Source organism: Chiloscyllium plagiosum, unplaced genomic scaffold (genome assembly GCF_037043375.1).
Source record: "Chiloscyllium plagiosum isolate Xiang-an unplaced genomic scaffold, Cpla_swu_hap1 HiC_scaffold_34, whole genome shotgun sequence".
NCBI classification, from domain to species: Eukaryota; Metazoa; Chordata; class Chondrichthyes; order Orectolobiformes; family Hemiscylliidae; genus Chiloscyllium; species Chiloscyllium plagiosum.
The window spans coordinates 20,942,887-20,955,700 of NW_028270172.1; the positions used below are offsets into that span (position 1 = coordinate 20,942,887).

Genomic DNA, 12,814 nt, shown 5'->3' on the forward strand with positions numbered 1-12,814 from the left:
CCACACTACCAAGTATCCGACCATTAGCCCAGTACCCCATCTTTTTGTTACTCTTACCAAAGTGAATCACCTCACACTTAGCTACATTGAACTCCATTTGCCACCTTTCTGCCCAGTTCTGCAGCTTATCTATATCCCGCTGTAACCTGCCACATCCTTCCTCACTGTCTACAACTCCTCCGACTTTCGTATCATCCGCAAACTTGCTCACCCAACCTTCTAACCCCTCCTCCAAATCATTTATAAAAATGACAAACAGCAATGGTCCCAAAACAGATCCTTGCGGAACACCGCTAGTGACGGCACTCCAAGATGAACCTTTGCCATCAACTACTACCCTCTGTCTTCTTCCGGCCAGCCAACTCCTAATCCAAACCTCCAACTCACCCTCAATGCCATACCTCCGTATTTTTTGCAGTAGTCTACCATGGGGAACCTTATCAAACGCCTTACTAAAATCCATATACACCACATCTACCGCTTTCCCCTCGTCCACCTCCTTAGTCACCTTCTCAAAGAATTCAATAAGGTTTGTGAGGCACGACCTGCCCTTCACAAAACCATGCTGACTATCCTTGATCACATTATTCCTATCCAGATATTCATAAATCCTATCCCTTACAATTCTCTCTAAGATTTTGCCCACGACAGAAGTGAGACTCACCGGCCTATAGTTACTAGGGTTATCCCTACTCCCCTTCTTGAACAAGGGAACCACATTTGCTAGCCTCCAATCTTCTGGCACTACTCCTGTAGACAACGAGGACATAAAAATCAAGGCCAATGGCTCTGCAAACTCCTCCCTTGCTTCCCAGAGAATCCTAGGATAAATGCCATCAGACCCAGGGGACTTATCTATTTTCACCCTTTCCAGAATTTCCAACACCTCTTCTCTACATACCTCAAAGCCATTCATTCTACTTAATTGTGACTCAGTATTCACATTGACAACAATGTCCTGTTCCTGATTGAATACTGATGAAAAGTATTCATTTAGGTGTCTCCCCAATCTCTTCAGCCTCCACACGCAACTTCCCACTACTATCCTTGACTGGACCTATTCCTACCTGAGTCATTCTTTTATTCCTGACATACCTATAGAAAGCCTTAGGGTTTTCCCTAATCCTACCAACTAAGGACCTTTCATGTCCCCTCCTTGCTGCTCTTAGCTCTCTCTTCAGGTCCTTCCTGGCTACCTTATAACTCTCAATCGCCCCAATTGAACCTTCACGCCTCATCTTTACATAGGCCGCCCTCTTCCATTTAACAAGAGATTCCAATTCCTTATTAAACCATGGCTCCCTCACACGACTCTTTCCTCCCTGCCTGACGGGTACATACTTATCAAGGACACTCAATAGTTGCTCCTTGAACAAGCTCCACATATCAATTACGCCCTTGCCTTGAAGCTTATTTTTCCAAGCCACACATCCTAAGTCATGCCTCACCGCATCATAATTTCCCTGCCCCCAGCTATAACTCTTGCCCTGTAGTGCACACTTATCCCTCTCCATCACTAGAGTAAAAGTCACCGAATTGTGGTCACTGTCCCCAAAGTGACGTCGAACAATTCTTCCGTCGCCTCCGCCTCAGAGCTTACTTTCACAATCAGGATTCCCGCCCACCTTCCGAGGACCCCTTCGCTCACCTCCAACACACTGCATCCACCTGGACACACCCCGCGCTGGCCTATTACCTGCCCTCGACCTCTTCATTTCCAACTGCCGCTGGGACATTAACTGCCTCAACCTGTCTACACCCCTCCCCCACTCCAACCTCCCACTTTCACAATGCGCAGTCCTCCAATCCCTCTGCTCCAATCCCAACCTCACCATCAAACCAGCGGATAAAGGGGGCGCAGTGACCTCTACACCGCTGAAGCCAAACGCCAACTCGAGAACACCTCTTCCTACTGCCCCCTCGACCATGATCCCACCCCCCATCACCAAACCATCATCTCCCAGACCATACAGAACCTCATCACCTCAGGAGATCTCCCACCCACAGCTTCTAACCTCATAGTCCGGGAACCCCGCACTGCCCGGTTCTACCTCCTTCCTAAGATCCACAAGCCTGACCACCCTGGCCGACCCATTGTCTCAGCATGCTCCTGCCCCACTGAACTCATCTCTACCTACCTCGACACTGTCCTATCCCCCCTAGTCCAGGAACTCCCCACATACGTTCGAGACACCACCCACGCCCTCCACCTCCTCCAAGACTTCCGTTTCCCTGGCCCCCAACGCCTCATCTTCACCATGGATATCCAATCCCTCTACACCTCCATCCGCCATGACCAGGGCCTCCAAGCCCTCCGTTTTTTCCTCTCCAGACGTCCCCAACAGTACCCTTCCACCGACACTCTCATTCGTTTGGCCGAACTGGTCCTCACCCTTAACAATTTCTCCTTTGAATCCTCCCACTTCTTCCAGACCAAAGGGGTAGCCATGGGCACACGTATGGGCCCCAGCTATGCCTGTCTCTTTGTTGGCCACGTAGAACAGTTGATCTTCCGTAATTACACCGGCACCACTCCCCACCTCTTCCTCCGCTACATTGATGACCGCATTGGAGGAGGTTGAGCAATTCATCAACGTTACCAACACATTCGACCCTGACCTTAAATTTACCTGGACCATCTCTGACGCCTCCCTCCCCTTCCTGGACCTCTCCATCTCCATTAATGATGACCGACTTGACACTGACAGGTTTATTCCTGATGAAGGGCTTTTGCCCGAAACATCGATTTTGCTGCTCCTTGGATGCTGCCTGAACCGCTGTGCTCTTCCAGCACCACTAATCCAGAATCTGGTTTCTAGCATCTGCAGTCATTGTTTTTACGTCTATATTCTAATGAGTACAGGCCCCATCTACTCAATATCTCCTCATAAGACAGTTTCTCCATATTTGGTATCAGCCGAGTGAACCTAATCTGCCTCGTTGGCAGGATATCTTTCCCTGGATAAGAGGACCAATTACAGACACCAGCTGTGGTAGGATTAGTATCTTGTATAGCTTTAGTTTGAGGAAGCTACTGGAATCTGTTATTTGGATAGATTGCCTGGGCACACGGAAATAGTTGATTAGAACAGTCAGCACACTTCGTGAAATTCTCTTCCTTGATTACGCCTGATGAATCTAGCTTTCAATTCTTGAAGGGATTTCCAACGGGGCAACAACTAATTGGTTTCATTAAGTTATCTTGGCATTGCTAGCAAAGATTTTTGCAAGCATTTTTTGCCTTTCCAAAGTTTGCCTTGGACAGGTGATGAAGAGCTGCCTTTTTGAACAGTTGGGAGTCTGTGCTAAATTGATAGCAATCACTGGTGAGAGATTAACTGGAACTTGTCATCCAATTCTGAATACCAGACATTAGAAAAGACGTCAAGTAGTTTTTGTCGAACAGTATCAGGGATAAGGGTTTCCAGTAATCTGGAGAAAGCAGAAAAGTTAGATTGTTCTCCTTACAGTGGCATTTTTGGAGTATTTGGGGGAAACAAAAAACAATTTCTACTGGTGGACAGTCAGTAACAGAGGGCACTGTATTAAAGAAGTTTGGAAAAAGCAGCCAGCAGGGAGATGAGAATTTTTTTTCTTTCAACCAACAACTGATGATATGGAATGCCCTGCCTGAAAAAGGGTGACAGAAGTGGATTCATAAGGAACTTCCCTAAGGAACTTGGATCTTGACTTGAAGAGGAAACTTTACAGGGCTCATTTGTATGTCCTTTAGAGAACTGGGACAGAAAAAAAAATGAACCAAACAACCTTGTGTGCTGATAATTGACCTTCATATATTAACTACATGCTACCTTGATACAATCTTTCACCTTGCATAAAACTTGTGCTCATCCAAAATTAGAACCATAGAAACGTTACAGCACAGAAAGAAGCTACTCAGCCCATCATTCCCACGCCCAGGCTGAATAAACTAGCCACTTATTCTAATTTCACCTTCCAGTGCTTGGAGGTTACAGAACATCAGGTGCAGATTCAAGTTCCTTTTCTACGGATTTGGGTCTCTACCTCAACTACCAAACTAAACAGCAGATTCCAGGCACCCACTATACCCTGGGGGAAACATTTTACTCATGTCCTCTCAACACCTTCTACCAATCATCTTAAACCTGTGCAGCCCGGTAAAAGACCTCTCCATAAGGGGAAATAGGTCTTCCCTGCCTCCATATCTAAGCTCCTCATTATTTTGTAACCTCAACTAAATCACCCCTCAGCCTCCTCTGTTCTAAAGAAAACAAAGCTAGCCTGCCCAATCTTTCTTCATAGCTGGAATTTTCAAGTCCGAGCAACATTCTTGTAAATCTCCTTTGTACTCGCTCAAATAACCGTGTCTTTCCTGTAATATGGCGATCAGAACTGTAGCCAGAACTCCAGCTGTGGTCTAACCGGTGTCGTTTATGGTTTCACAATTACAACCTTTTGCTCTTGTATTCAAGAGCACGCTTAATGAACAAAACATCCACATGCCTTCTTTACCACCTTATCTACCTGTACTGCCACCTTCAGGGACCTTTTAACATTTGCATCAAGGTCTCTCACTTCCTCTACTGCTCTCAATACTTCCCTAATTTATTGTGCATTCCCTTGTCTTCTTTGCCTTCTCCGAAATGTATCGCTCCAAATCTCATCTATCCTTGCTGCTCGTTGACTTTCACTGACTCCTGGTCAGGCAGTGTCTCCAAATTATCAACCTTGTTTAATTAAATTCCTCTGTGATTTTCCCCTCTTGATCTGTGCTTCATTCTCTAGCTCTGCATGTCTTGGTATCCCCGCAATATTAGCTTCCTGCACATTGCTCGTCTGTTTTTAGCCACATTGATCCTAAGCATTCAAACCTTATGGAAACCTTTCCACTTCCTACACCTCTCTTCTGTTTTCTCTTTCAGCATCCTCCTAAAAATTCTCTCTTTTATCATGCTTTTTGGTCAGGCTTCTTTACTTCAGTATCAAGAAATCGCAAAAACAAAAAGATTGGTGTTGTGGTTAAGCACCTTGGGGTATTTTACTATGCTAAGTGTGCTATATAATGAAAGTAGTCAAAGTATTATGATGGACTTTAAGATGTTGCTGTTTTGAGTCTTGCTAAATGAGTAACCTTCAAGACAGATATGACATTATTTCCTGCATAAATCCCGAGCAAACATAAATGTACACTGAGAATGGCAAGAAATGGGAAATAAATACATAATAAGTCTTCAGCTTTGAACTTGCAGAGATATGGCAGCCAATACACAAAATATAAAATGCAGCTTAACGACAAAACATTAACTTCATAATTAATCGGCAGTTTTCTGACCCCACTATATCACTTTATACTGCAGAGGCATGGTACAATATTTTACAAAGGAATTTGAGAACTGAACAGATTAATTCTCAGTCTGTGCACCAATATCAATTGTTAAATTCTAACATCTTCATGCCAGCACTGTGATGAATCCATCAAATCAGGAATAACAGTTACAGAATCACTGAATTATTAGGGAGACCATTCAACTTATCCTGTCTGCACCAAGTTTCTGAGCATTTTAACTTCATGCTAACCTCCTGCCTTTTTCCTGTAATCCTGCACAGTATTTCAACTTAAACTTATGCCCTTTTGAATACCTCAATGAATCTGTCTCCACAAGCAGTGCAATGAAGACCCAAATTCCCCATCATGTGAAAACAAGCATTCTCATTGCCTCCAATGCAAAACACTAAAAACTATGCACCTAGTTTTCAATCCTGCACAAGCAGCAGTTTGGGTCCCCCATCTACTTAGCCCAGATCCCTTTGAGCTGGAAAATCTCTACCAAATCTCCTCTTCACCATCTCCTTCCTAAGGATTCCCAACTTCTTGAACCTTCCCTCGTAACTCTTTAGTATTCCTGGAAAACTCTTCTGCATTTTCTCCAATGCATTCACCTCCTTCCTATAGTGTAGCACTAACAGTGCACAGTCCTCCAACTGAGGTGTAACCAGTCTAGATATCCAACGTTCTAAATGAACCTCTACTGAGTTTCCTGTAAAACAAATTATGACAGGGAGCACCGACCGGGATAATACACAATAATGCTGAAGTTTTTCATAGAGATCATGGCTCTTGCTGATAAGGTCAAAGCTTTTCGAAATCTCAGGTAAGAATCTCGGACGGATTCTCCATATCTTGCAGGTGCAGGTTAGGTGAATTGGCCATGCTAAATTGCCTGTAGTGTTAAGTGAAGGGGTTAATGAATGGGTCTGGGTGGGGTTGCTCTTCGGAGGGTCGGTGTGGACTTGTTGGGCCAAAGGGCCTGTTTCCACACTGTAAGTGATCTAAATCTAAATCTTAGCCCAAGTTTACAAAATGTCAATGATATTCACTGCCAGTAAACTTCGAGAGGAAAAATGTCCAAGCAAGAGTGTTCATCACAAGTTGCAAGTTGATTTGTGCAGCGCCACCCTTAGCTTTGTTAACGTTGTATCTCCCTGTTAACCTTTAACTTCCATAGGGAATTGAGTATAGAATTTGGGAAATTACGTTGCAATTGGTAGGACGTTAGTGAAGCAACACTTGGAGTAGTGTTCAGTTTTGGTCACCTTGCTATAGGAAGGATGTTATTAAAGTGGAAAGAATGCAAAAGAAATTTACAAGAATATTGCCAGGACTCAACAGTATAGGAAGAGGTTGGACAAGCTAAGACTTTTCTGTTTAGAGCATTGGAGACTGAGGGGGGGTGGGGGGGGGGGGGGGGGGGGGGGGGGGGGTTCTAACAGAAGTGTATAAGATCACGTGAAGGATGGATAGGGTGAATGCATTCAGTCCTTTTCCCAGAGAATCAAGGATTAGAGGGCATCAGTTTATGGTAAGAGGGGAAAGAATAAAAGGGAATCTGAAGGGCAACTTTTTTTTTTTTTTTACACAGAGGGTGGTACACATATGGAATGAACTGCCCAGTGGAAGTGGTTGAGGTGGGTACATTAACAACATTTAAAAGGAATTTGGACAAATATATGGCTAGGAAAAGTTTAGAAGGGTATGGACTAGTGCAGGGAAATGGGATTAGCGTGGACGGACATTTTGGTTGGCATGGATCAGTTTGGGCTGATGGTCCTGCCTCCGTGCAGTAGGACTCAATGACGCTATGACTCTATAACCACCTCATTATTTTCACGGACTTGCAATTTAATCCTGCATTAAACCCACCACAGGGAGTTCAATGTAGTGATCAGAAACATAGCTATCATTTTAATAATGCGAAAAGTGTTAGTGATTACCGACCTCTCATGCACAGAAAGAGAACAGTTTCTAAGTGCGCAGTTGCATTTCTCAGGTCGAGTTGTTGCTGGAGATTATAAAACAAAGTAACATGTTAATTTTTAAAAACTGTTTTACTTGCCTTGCCGGTTTCATTTATTTTCTCTCTCTCTCTCTCTCTCTCTCCCCATGCCATTTTTCTTTCCCTCCCTACTTTTTTTGGTACCTGATTTGACATTGAATTCATACACATTTTAATTCAACTCCTCCTCAGTGTTTCTCCATTTTAACCTCAATGCTTTAGTTCCAATACTTAAAAGCATCGTTGATTCGATTGTTCACCATGGTCCCAGTGCCCTGTCATCCTCACTTAAAGCATTCACAACCTAAACACATAGAAACAATTCCAACACACATTGATGAGCTAACAGTCCTCAAACCAATCTGGTCCATAATTTCTAAAACTCGTGTAATTATAAAGATGATTGCATGATGGGTATTTAAACTTGCTTTGCTGAGGGGGAATGAAAATAGGTAATTTAGAAGGGTTCCTACTGGAGACAACTAAACCCTGTCTTTTGTATTGAAGGTCTAGAGGTTGGATAAGTTGAAAGACTGAAATGATTATTTGCCATCTTGATTCTATTATGGTTAACTAGGCTAAGTGTTCTTCTATATATTTATCCCTGCAATAAAGCCATGCTCCCACTGTGACAGCCTGAGGGATTAATGTAATACATGAAGGAGCTTCATGTTCAGTTAGGTTTTAAAGCGAAAACCGCAAATGCTCAGCAGGTCTAGGCAGCGTCTGTTGAGAGAGAGATAGAATTACTGTTTCAGGTGGATGCCTGCTCAGATCAGCTCACCGATCCAAAACTTTAATTCTGTCTCTTTTTCATTTACAGATGCTACTGGATGAAATCAGCATTTCCCTCATTTTTTGATCTTATTGCTGACTTCCAACATCGAGAGCATTTCGATTTTAGGTTTTAAATGTGAGAATAAACTTTATTCAAAACTATTTAGAATGGTTATTGTGCTTGTCAAAAGGGGGAAACATAGTCAGTGCCACAAAATGAAGCATTAATCTACTTTCATATCTAGTTAGTAGCTAAACATCTCAAGGGCTTATCGTATGGATTATTTGAAAATTAAACCTGCTTGGCTTGTCCCAAACATGGAGTTCAACGCCAATCTCAAGAGACAACTGCCTTTTCTTTTCCTTTTTCTGTATCAGCTGTCCTCTGCAGGACAAGTGAATGGCTCCAAATTTCTTCAAGTGTCATAAATCACAAATCAAAATGAAGTTTGCACCCACCTCGGCTTTGGTCAAAATTTGCTGTGAATTTCACTGGCGTAAGGTTGTGCTTGAGAATCTATAAATGCAAGGTATTTTATGTATGACAGTCAAACACAGGTACCTGAACACAGCAAGGAGAGTTTGGGATTCAACATTAAAATAACTAAATTCTGTTAATCATTTACACTGAAAATTAGCATGCCACTGTGTGCTTTCAGGAATACATTGTTGTATTAGTGTGAATTAGCACTGAATAAATTATGTTTTTGGCACAACGACTTACCTTGCATCAAAAATGTGTCATTTACAATGCCATCAAGAGACACTATTGCAGCAGCACTAACCTGCTCACTAATGCTTGGTTTGGAATTCATCAGGGCCACCCAGTTCATGACCTTATTACAGCCTTGCTACAAACACTGACAAACAAGCTGAAAACAAGAGGTGAGGGGAGACTGACTGCCCTCAACATCAATGCAGCAATTGCTCGAGTTTGGAATCAAGGCTCGTTAGCAAATTTGAAGCCAGTAGTACTGGGGAAACTTTCCCCACTAGCTGGGGCCATACCAAGCTCACAAGATGATTAATGTGATGGCTGGAGGTCAATCATCTCAGTCATAGAACATGACTGTAGGAGTTCCTCAGTGTAGAGTCCTAAGCTCTAACATCTTCAGTTGCTTCAATCCCTTTCTCTCCATTATAAAGTCAGAAGTGAGGATGCTTGCTGAAGATTACACAATGTCTTGTACCATTTGCAACTCCTCAGAAACAGTCCAAGTCAAAATGCAACAAGACATGGATAACATTCAGACTTGGGCTCGCATCAAGCAAGTAACATTCATACCACATGAATGCCAGGAATTAACCATCGCCAACAAGAATCTAACTATTTCTCTTAACATTTAATGGCATTACTATTGAATTCCTCATGAAAATCATTTTAGTATTTATTATTGACCAGAAACTTAAAACAGAATAGTCATAAATGATGTGGTCACAAGAGTAAATCAGAGACTGGGACTTCTGTGGTGAGCAACTCACCACCTGATTTCCAAAGCTGGTCCAACATCGACAAGGCACAAGTTAGGAGTGAGATGGAATACTCACTAGATTGGATCAGCGTGGATTCAACAACATTCAAGGAGCTCAATACATTCCTGAAGAAAGCATCCTGCTTAATTGGCATCCCATCCACTACCTTCAGCATGCACTCACTCCAATCTACAGTGGCACCAGTGTAAACCATCTGCAAGATCACCTCAATATCTAATCAAGGCTCCTTCAGCATTAACTTTCAAACCAACATCTGCCACCATCTAGAAAGGCAGAAGGTCTTTGGATTCACTTGCTCATGGAGGGTAGAACACAGGAAGTAAGTCACAAGAACATTAACCAGTCAAGTCTCAGAGGTAACAAAGGTATGGGTGAGGAAGCAAATGAGCCGAGGAAGGGTTGGATCCATGTTATAGAGACAGAGATATACAGCACAGAAACAGACCCTTCTGTCCAACTTGTCCATGCCGACCAGATATCCCAACCTAATCAAGTCCCAACTGCCAGCACCTGACCCACATCCCTCCAAACCCTCCCTATTCATAAACCCATCCAGATGGCTTTTAAATGCTGCAATTGTACCAGTATCCACCACTTCCTCTGGCAGCTCATTCCATACATGTATCACCGTCTGTGTGAAAAAGTTGCCCCTTAGGTCTCTTTTATATTTTTCCCCTCTCACGGTAAACTTATGCCGTTTACTTCTGGACTCTATGTTCAAGAGGGGAACATAATCAGTCTTTGTGATGGTACATTCACTTAGTTAAAAACTTATCGTTGTCATGAGGTCCACTGACACCTTGAAAACATGGGCAATTTTATAATGCTTAGAGAAAGGAGACACTCATTTGTCCCCAGGTTTATCTCTCCGAGGAGTGTAGCTACATGCAACTCTCCATATACCCATTCAATAGAGCCCCTTTGTTCCAAACTCAGTGCCACAGTGCCAAATGTACTTTGCAGTACAACTCCCATTTTTGACTTATGCATCACAGTGATACTGACAGGAACCCAATTACTGTACTGCAGCTTCAGCATTACTGCTAACCATTAAATATTATAGCACAGAAACAGATTGTTCAACTCATTGTGCTGCTGTCAGCTCTTCACGGCCCCACTCACTTGCTCTTTCCCCGATGTTATAAATTGCCCCCAATTCAAATTGAGAAAAATATTACCGAATCTGCTTCCACTTTCCCATTCTTACATTGTACTTTAAATCATCATATCTCTCACTATAAAAACAAAACTGAAATCTCCTCTGCCTCTTTTCTGAATTACTTCAAATCTATGCCCTCTGATAGAATTGCTTCTGCCATGTCAGCAGTCAATCCTGCAAAAATTTCAATACCTTTATAAAACCTTCCCATTATCTTCTCTGCTTTTAGATTAATTCTGTCATCATTCATATTTTCATGGAACTGGAATGACCGATCCTCAATGTCATCCCAGAAAATCTCTGCACTCTCAGCAAGAACTTGCCAACCTTCCTGAAGTGCAGTACCCAGAAATGGACATGATACTTAAGCTGATGTTCAGCCAATAATTTATAAAAGATTTATAACATGTGCCTGTATAACATTACATAGATATTCAAGAATGGATCACTGCAGCTATTATGTCTGACACAAGATATTGAAAGCAAACAGGCAGGAGGCTGGAAGAACACAGCAAGCCAGGCAGCATCAGGTGATGGAGAAGTCAACGTTTCGGGTGTAACCCTTCTTCAGGTGGGTGTGGGGGGAGCTGCAGATAAAGGGGCAGGTGAGGGCAGGATGGTGAAGTGGGGATAGATGAAGACAGGCAGAGGGTATGACCTGGTTGGTCAATGGGTGGAATGAATCTGGTTGGTGGCAGGGAGCAGTGGCAGTGAGGGGATGGGGCTAGGAAGAGAGTCAGGGGTTGGGGAGGGAGGTTAATTGAATTTGGAGAACTCAAAGCTCTGGGTGGTGGAAAGACTTGCCTGTTGATTGACACAGCAAATTGGAAAGGTTTCTGTTCACCATGGGGCTCTGGATTTAAATCTAATCCAAAGAGGTGGCATGCATCACTGCTGCAATACAATTCAAGGTCTAATGCAGATTTATTTGGATAGTTATTCGCACTGTTCCCGAAGCACCAAAATTGCTAGCAATTAATGATTACTACTCTCCTTCACTTCGCAGAACCACGGTGCTGGGAGGTGTAGACAGTAGAGATATCAGGAAGATCCAAGCTTGATGTTTTTTTTAAAACTATCAGGACCTGTACCCCCAACTTTTCTTTGAAGTGAAATGGATTAAATATTAAACCTTGGAATGAATGTCAAAGATTCACCAGGGTTTCACGGGCTAGGCTGTTTGGACTCATTGCAAACATTGGAATTGCATTCCCTGGAGTATAGAAGATTAGAGGGTGACTGCATCTTCCCTGACTCTTTCAAGTACTATTCCCCAGTTCTTCTACACCATTTCTCTAATGTACAGTCCAGAGAAAGATCATTCTACTAATTAGTGGAATGTAGGATTTATCCCAGGAGAAAAAGGTTGGACAGGTTGTCCTGTATCATTAAGTTTAAAACATAGAGAAGTCATTCCATTAAGGTTTACAAGATCCTGAAAGGTGAGGACAAAGCAAATTTGAAAAGGTTGCTTCCTCATGTGAGATAGACCAGAACTAGATGCTACAGTTTGAAACTAAAAAGAGTTTCATTTCAGATAAATGAGGGGAACATTTTTTTCTGAGGTTTGAGAGTCTGTGGAATTCTTTTCCTCAGAAAAAGTATTGGAAGCAGGATCGTTGAATATTCTTAAGCACAGTTAAACAGATTCTTCATTAACAAATAACTCAAAAGGGTGGGTATAGGGAATAAGGAGCAAAATGGAGCTGAGGCCATATTAGATCAGCCATGATAGAGCAGGCTCGAGGGGCCACTTGGCCTTCTCTCACTCTGAATTCACACGTTCGTAATATGGTGAACAGAGGTGTACACAGCAGTCCAAGTATGGCATAACTGAGGTCATACACAAGTTTAACTTCACATCTCTACTTTTGAAATTTATTCCACTCAAAAATGAACCCCAATGGGTTTTTGTGCTTTAATTGATTAACATGCGTTGCTCCCTTTAACAATTTGCATCATTATCTCCAAATCCCTTCACACCTCAGCCCTATTTAGACCCACTTATCAAAAAGGTTATTCTTCACATTGAAAACTAACACCTTACACGATCCATTTGAAATCAATA

At 42.6% G+C, this 12,814-nt stretch overlaps 1 protein-coding gene across 12 annotated transcripts in view; it reads right to left on the bottom strand.

The window, feature by feature from the left end:
- The window catches only part of fhod3b (formin homology 2 domain containing 3b), a 598,094-nt gene that overhangs the window by 72,129 nt on the left and 513,151 nt on the right, over positions 1 to 12,814 (bottom strand). The window lies entirely within an intron of this gene.